The sequence below is a fragment of the Charadrius vociferus genome, unplaced genomic scaffold, assembly GCF_000708025.1.
Source record: "Charadrius vociferus isolate BGI_N301 unplaced genomic scaffold, ASM70802v2 scaffold544, whole genome shotgun sequence".
NCBI lineage: Eukaryota > Metazoa > Chordata > Aves > Charadriiformes > Charadriidae > Charadrius > Charadrius vociferus.
Window position 1 is genome coordinate 142,974 of NW_009648162.1, and position 7,187 is coordinate 150,160.

Consider the following 7,187-nt stretch of genomic DNA (forward strand, 5'->3'; position numbering starts at 1 on the left):
GGCCTGGGCATCTCTTCTCCGTCCCTCTCCAACCCCCTGCACGCATGTCCCCCGGCTGGACTTTGCCGGCGGGGGGGGATTTTCCCGGTTCTCCTCCGCCGAGGGTTGCCGGGTGCGGAGAGAGCTGGGCTGAGCGGTGCAGCCTGGGCGAGCAGAAGTGGGAAGGGTTTGCGCCTGGTTCAGAAGTTGGTGTTGGTGTCCGCTAAGCAAAAAGTGCATCGGCTCGGGGTTGCGATGGTTTCGGCTCAAAAATTTATACAGAAATAGTAATAATAATAATAATAATTAAAAAATTAATGAAGACTGCAGTGCGAAACAGCACAGCTGGGAACCACAGAAAACCCCCGTTGGCCCAGTCTGGCCCTTCTCTGGCCAGTAAGGCACATTTGGAGACAGCTATACGGTTTTGTTGATTCAGATAAGGAGTAATTTCAATTTTTCCAAACCTCTTGTGGGACAAACCTGTTCTGGCTGTCACCAGCCAGGCCCCTGGCTCCAAGCTCCCCTTGTGTGCCGACGGGGTCTGATGTTGGGGAGACCCTGTTGCTCTGTGGTGCTTTGGCACTCGCTGTGCAGCCGCTGCATGGTCCTGCAAGGGGGAGCAGAGCCTCCGTGTCCCGACAGAAATAGTTGCTCTTGGCTTTTTTTGGTGGAGGGGTGAGTTTTTTATTTTTTTTGGTAAGGAGCAGGTTTCCGTCTGCGGGATACGTGCAAGGCGGCTGTGCCGTGGTTAGGAGCGGTGCAGCCCGGTGAGCTGGGCGCTGCACGGGGGGTCCCTTTCGCGGGGTCCCAGCTGAAGGCCTGGTCCCAGCATCACCTCCACGGAGCCAGGAGGGACACGGGTGGGCTTGGCCGTGCTGTGCTGGGGGAAGAGCTTCATCTTCCCTGCAGTGATGGGGAGGGACGGGCAGCTGGTGCGGCCGGCGCGAGCGCGGGGCAGAGGGCTGTGCAGCCCGGGGCCGGGAGGGCGCAGCCTCTCCGTAGGGACTAATGTCCGCGTATTTACTGCTTGCTTGGTGTCTCACTGCCACCTTCATCACTCTGTGAGAAAATTCACACCCTGTAGGCCTCGGCTGTCTCTTCTCCTCTTTTCTTCTCCTTCCCGCATCCTCTTTTTCCCATCTCTCTCCTTCACCTCTGTCTTTTTTAATCCCTTTCTGTGCTTTTCACAGCATTTCCTTCCCTGCAGCAAACACCCGGTTGTACCTTCCTGGCTCCCCTCTGCTGCCTGTCCCTTCTCCCCAGCCACCACCGTGCCTGGGGACAGCAGTGCCAGGCTCGGTGCCTGGCTTCCTCCTCTCATTAGCAGGGTGCAGCCCCCCTTGGGAGATCATTTCAGGCTCTCTGCAAACTCAGGCATCACCCCTTACCCCAGTTCCCCAGCGTTCGTGGCTGGGAGGTTTCCTTGGTTGTTGCTGGGTGTCTGCGGGGTTTTGCAAGACCCTTTAGATCTGGAGGGTATGGCATGGCTGAATGCAGCGTGCTGGTCCGATCTGGATGTGGCCTGCAGACTGGATAGTCACCACCAGCCACTCCTGTCCCAGGGGGTTCCTCTGTGTCCATCAGCTCAGACAGGGCCAAATCCAACATTTGCAACAATCGGAGTATTTGGGGTACTTTTGGTGATTTTTCTCCCACTGTTATGCAGGAGCACCTTGCAGGACTTAGGGCAGTTCATAGTATAACTGCTCCATCTAATGTTTTCTTGGTGGATTCCCAACCAGCAGCATCTTGTGGCTCACTCTTGGTTGACGTTTATGTTGTACTGGTGGTTGGGACGGTGGGATGGATCCTTTTTGTCCCCTTATTGAATGGTACTCTGGTTTCAGGATTAGGAAGCCTCCCCCTGCCAGCTGCTCCCGACTTTGCTCTCTGCAGGGACTCCTGGGAGCCCACCATGTCCCATCATGGGAGGGAAGAGCAAAAGCGGGGGACACGGAGGAAAGGGCTGCCAAGGAGGGGTTTTTGTGCCTGTGAATGTTCAGGGGGAAGAAGAATGATTCATCTCCGCTCCTCTGCAAAGAGAGAGTGGTGCAAACAGCATGACGAGATAGGAAGAGACACAATGTCATCGCAGCTGGAGAGCTGCAGCCAAGCGTCCCCGTAAATGGGTCCGCTGATCAGGCTGCGCCCCTGAGAAATCCTGCCGGAGAAAAAAAATGGCCTCTTTTAGGATCTTATTTTACTTTCCTGGCATCTGACCCTGCTTTTTGGCAGACTTCGAGGCAGGAGGCTACTGCCGCTCCTTGCAGGGAAGCCAGAATGGCCCACCTCCGTGTTGGGGAGGAGGGGTCTTCTTGCTTTCTCGTCTCCGGCCCCTGCCCCAGGGGAGAGGGGAGGTCACCCAGCACAGAGGGGTCTCACCCAGGCTAAGGCGGGGAGCGGCGGCGCAGCCCCTCTGTGCTGGAGGAAGGCGCAGAGCTGTGTGTGCCACCACCGGCGCTCCCCGTCCCAGAGCAGCAGCAGCTGCCGAAACTGGTGCCCGTCGGCAGCATCCTGCTGTGCCCTGGCTCACCTCGCCGTCCCTCCGGAGACAGCCCCGCACCTTGTCCCCGTGCCCGTCTGCGGGGCTCAGCCAGGCCTGCCGCACTGAAGGGACACGGGGAGTTTCGGAGCCACCCACGCTCAGGCGAGGGTGAGGAGGGTGCTTCTGTCTACCCCAGCTCTCTCCAGCCCAGGGAATTCACCTCCTCCCTCCAGGGAGCCACGTACCTGTTCTGCCTCACCAGGAGCTGCTCAGCCTCCAGCCCAATGCCATTTGTGCTTTTACTAATTAACCCATGGACATAGTCAGTTAAGGGAGTTTAATTAGCCAGTAGAATATTTTCATTAACTTGTCGAGCAGCAGCCTGGAGATCCGAATGTGCCGGCGGCTGCTGCATCCCAGGTGAGCTCCCACGTCCCGGGCGCGGAGAGCTGCGGAGTAGGCTGCCCGAGCCCACCCCGGCACAATCCATCCAGAATCCGGCCCCGTGCTCCAAGCGGAGAGTAGCCCGTATCCTCGCATCGGGCTTTCCCCAGGCAACGCATCCCAAGGCATTAGGGGAAAAGTGCCCCTTCTTAGTGACATTAAGGGATAGAAAATGCAAGGCGGAGAGGAAGCTGAGAGGCAGCAGGACCACGGGGGGGATGGCGGAGGGAGGATAATTCCCACAAATCCCCCGGCAGGAGGAGAGGCGGGATGGGCTGGCCGGAGGGATTTGCCTGGGCCAGGAGGCTTTGCTTTCTGGGTCAGGAGTTCAATGCCAGGCTCAGGTTCAAGTGACCCGGTGTATTTGCCAGGTCCTCCTGTCCTCATTAGAGTGAAGACAGAGGGGTGACACTCACGTCGAACAAGGGCCCCTTTTGAGGAGGGGGCACCCAGGAGGTCAGCGCAGGGCTGGTTGTATCAGATGTTCTCCATGCAGCACCCAGCTCTGAGCCTTGTCCCTCTGCTGAGAGGTAGCTCACCTCTTCCCAAAGGCAGGAGCTTTGAGGGACAGGGATGTCCTCAGTCGAGGAAGCCGTGCCCAGGAGCGTTGCTGGCAGCTTGTGGACCCATGAACCTCCTGGAAGATACTGGTGAGCTTTTGGGCTCCTGGGCTCCTGTGCAGGATCTGAAGACCCTTTGTAGAGGGATGGTGGGGCACAGAGTGGAGAGAGGTCTTAGAATTGTGATTCTTGCCTGCCTGGCTGCTGGAAAGCCCATGGGACTCCCATGGATCCCCTGGTGTTCCCTTTGCTGTGATGGGCTCCATCACAGCTGGTCTGGCAGACCTTCCTTGGACAAACTCCTGGGCCATCCTTGACAAACCGTGGGCTCCTACTTCTCTGTCACTGCCAGTGCCCTGATAACCCCCAAGCATCCTGCGCAGCACGGGGAGGGTACTTGCAGCACAGAGCTTTCAGGACCGTGATCCCCCTGACGTGGAGCAAAACATATGTGAGAAAGCAGCTGAGCCAGAGAAGGGGCGGGAAGGTCTATTTATAGCCTGGCAATTAAGATGATGCCGTTAAAAATTAATTACACCTCAAGTCATTAACAACTATCAGTCCCTGCAGCGAAAGAACAATGAAACAATGGCTGGTGCCAGCGCAAATTGTCCTCTCGCAGGGAGAACCACAGAAAAGCTGTGGTCTGGAGGAGGTGAGACTCATCCAGAGCTCGGCGATGGGAGCTGTGGGTTGGGGTTTCCCAAGGTAGGACCTTAATGCTGCTCTGCTTGCTGCAAAGTAGCGCACTCCTCGTCCTTGGAGTCTCCACAGTCCTCAGGGTGCAGGAGAGCTGAATTTCCAAAGCTTTGTTGGAAATCTCTTTTCTAGACCATGCAGAAAATACAAGTGTCATAGCCAAGTACGCTCTTTTCTAAGGAGGCCTCCATCCCTCCATCCATCCATCCACCCACCCGGCAGGAGTGCTCTGCTGTGCATAGGAAAATAGTCTCTAACATCTTCTGTGGTCCGTGTTGCCTCCACCCATCTGCTTTTGTCGTTAGCATTAGTGTTCCGTGCCGTGGGTGCTTACACTGACCGTTCTCCCGTGGGTAATTGCCCAGTGGGGAATGTTTTCTCCCCTCTGCTCGGGGAAGCTGCAGCCCTGCATGCGCTGTCCTGCAGGTCGGGGTGCCCCATCCTAATGAAGCCTGGTTTGAGGGGTGCTGCTCCCACCCTCTAGTGCTGTTCCCGGCTGGATGCTCCTGTCCATCCCCCCGGGCCACTTCTGGTGGAGCTTTTTCTGGATGGGCTGAACTAACCAACTCAGCGGAAGGGTGCCCTGTTCTGCTGGGGCAGTTCTCTGCCGGACTGGGTTTCACCCACCTCCTTAAGGGACCTGGGGCACTCTGGGGATGGCTCAGGGGACGTGGGGACAGCGGGATGGAGAGGCAGCTAGCTGGGGGAAAGCATCATGTCCAACCATGGTAGCCTGCAGCCAGCTCCTGCTGCTAAAACCTTGGGTACTGAGGCTGTTCTGAAGTGAGTGGGTGGCAATGGGGGATGTCAGCCCGAGTGATCCCATATTTAATGACCTCCGAGTTGGATCCAGATGCTGAAGGCACCTGACTCCCACTGGCCTAGAAGGGAGGTGGGTCCTGGGTCCCATGGCAGGTGGTGGCCACTGGAGATGCCCAGGGTCACCCTGGAAGAAGCTGGGCATCTCCAGTAGCTTCTGGGTCCCCTTCCCACATGCCAACCTGTGTCAGAGCACGCTTGTGGAGTAAACCTGCTCACGTGGACAAGCTAATCCCATCCCCTCCTCGTGGCAGGGGCACGTGGTGGGGTTTACCCTGCAGCCGTGGGGCCCTGGGCCGGTGGCAATAAATCTGCGTTATAAGCAGGTACCGCGTAGCGGCAGGACCAGGCTGGCACAGCCCCGCTGCTGCCTCCGCCTGCCTGGCCCCAGCCCTGTTGACCCCTTGTGTTCCTCAAAAATTCACCTTTTTCATTTCCCAAAGGATTTCAGGGAGCTGGGGAAGCGGGTTCGGGCAGGTGAGCACCAGCTTCTCGGTGGAGGATTGGAAAACATTTCTAAAGAGAGGAAAGGAGCAGCTCTCCTCAGGGGGGAACAAGGGGACCCTCTGGAAATAGGGGTCTTCTACAGGACAGCTGCTCCTGCGATGGATTAGATAACCCAAAATATCTGGGTACCTCTACAGTTCCCCAAGCTCAACTGGCAGTAGGCAAAATGGCTAATGTAAGTAAATATGAAACAATTAATTGAGATTTTTATCATTAAGCGTTTTCAATCGCAAATGCCTGCACAGTAAAAAAGACAATTACAGAATTTGTGATAGAAAATTTTAGTTTCAAATGTTGCGAGAGGGCTGGGTGTTTCCAGAATGATCTCCAAGGCTTTCTCAGCGTACTTCAAGTGGGTATGATTGAAGAGAAATTGTTCCCAAAAAATGACAGTTTCTGATGGAAATTGGTTTTGGTGACAATTTTGGAGCTGGCTCCGATGGTGGGGCAGGAACCTCAAACACGAGGGCCCAAATTGCGGCCACTGCCCCGGGGTCTCACCACCAACCCGCACCCTCTGGCCCGGTGCTCCCACCTCCCCAGCTATATTTTGTTTTCCACTGGGAGGAAACCATACTGGTTTGCCCTGTGCGTGGAAAATGGGCGGAAACACCACATCCGCGTGGATACTTTCTGCTGGATCCTGGTGTCATGAGAGGGGACGTGACCACGGGGATAGCCCTGCTGTCCCTCCTGGCTCCTCCAGCACCCAAACCGGGTGCCAATGGCTGAAAGGCCAAGGGGGGCCCTGCCATGGGTGACACCACCTGGCACACTCGCACCACAGCCAGTCCTGGGCAAATCCCACTGGATGCCAGATCCCCGGGGCTGGGGCTGTGTGGAGAATGTCCCTGCCAGGGAGGGATGGCTGGTGCCGGGTGGTGTCTCCCATCCATCCCAGGCTGCACTTTCTGAAACCCTGATAAATGGGGGAGATCATCTGTCAGCCTTCGCTGGCACCTCCGAGGAGACAATGAGTTGTCTCTACCTGATTTTGGTGTGTTGGAGGATTCTCTTGCCAGGACACCTCTCTCTGGGGCCACCAGGATGGATGGTAGAGGACACATCACTACTGCCAGACCTGCCCGCAGAGCCCAGCACTGTCTCTCCCTCCTCCCTCATCTCATTTCCGTTTGCAAAGTGCGTGGAAGCACCCGGGAGGTTCCCCTGCTGTGAAGCAGAAAATATCCTGAACTTCGGAGCAAAAGCGGGCCAAGGGCATGCTTCTGGCTGGAGTTTTGGATCAGCAGTGGGGCAACGAGCTGTTAGGGGGATGGGTTCCCAGCCTAGGGCACAGCCAGGTCCCAGTGGGTCGGGGACGGTTCCCACCTCGACTATCCCCAGCGTGCTGCCTGGCTGCGGGCTGGAGCTCGGTGTGGCTGTAAACACGGCCCCAGCCATGTCTGTCCCAGGCTGTGGCAGACGTTTTGGGGTGGGTGGCACAGACGGGGTGGCCCCAGGCACAGAGGGGCTGGAGGAGAAGCCAAGGGATGAGTCCATCGCTGCTCCCTGTTCCCACCATGGTCAGGGAGAGGCAGGCGGGTCGCGCAGCCGCTGTGCCGTTATGAAACCTCTGGCCGAGGCAGCTCTGGGCAGCGAGCCCGCCGGCTTATGCAATTCCGGGGGCCTGAGCCTGCGCCGAGCCGGCACCCAGCCTCCGCCTGCCCCGGCCTTGACGGCTCCATGAGCCC

General features: G+C 57.4%; 1 protein-coding gene across 1 annotated transcript in view; it reads left to right on the forward strand.

The window, feature by feature from the left end:
- Window positions 1-7,187, forward strand: part of ATP6V1B1 (ATPase, H+ transporting, lysosomal 56/58kDa, V1 subunit B1) — a 66,561-nt gene that overhangs the window by 2,935 nt on the left and 56,439 nt on the right.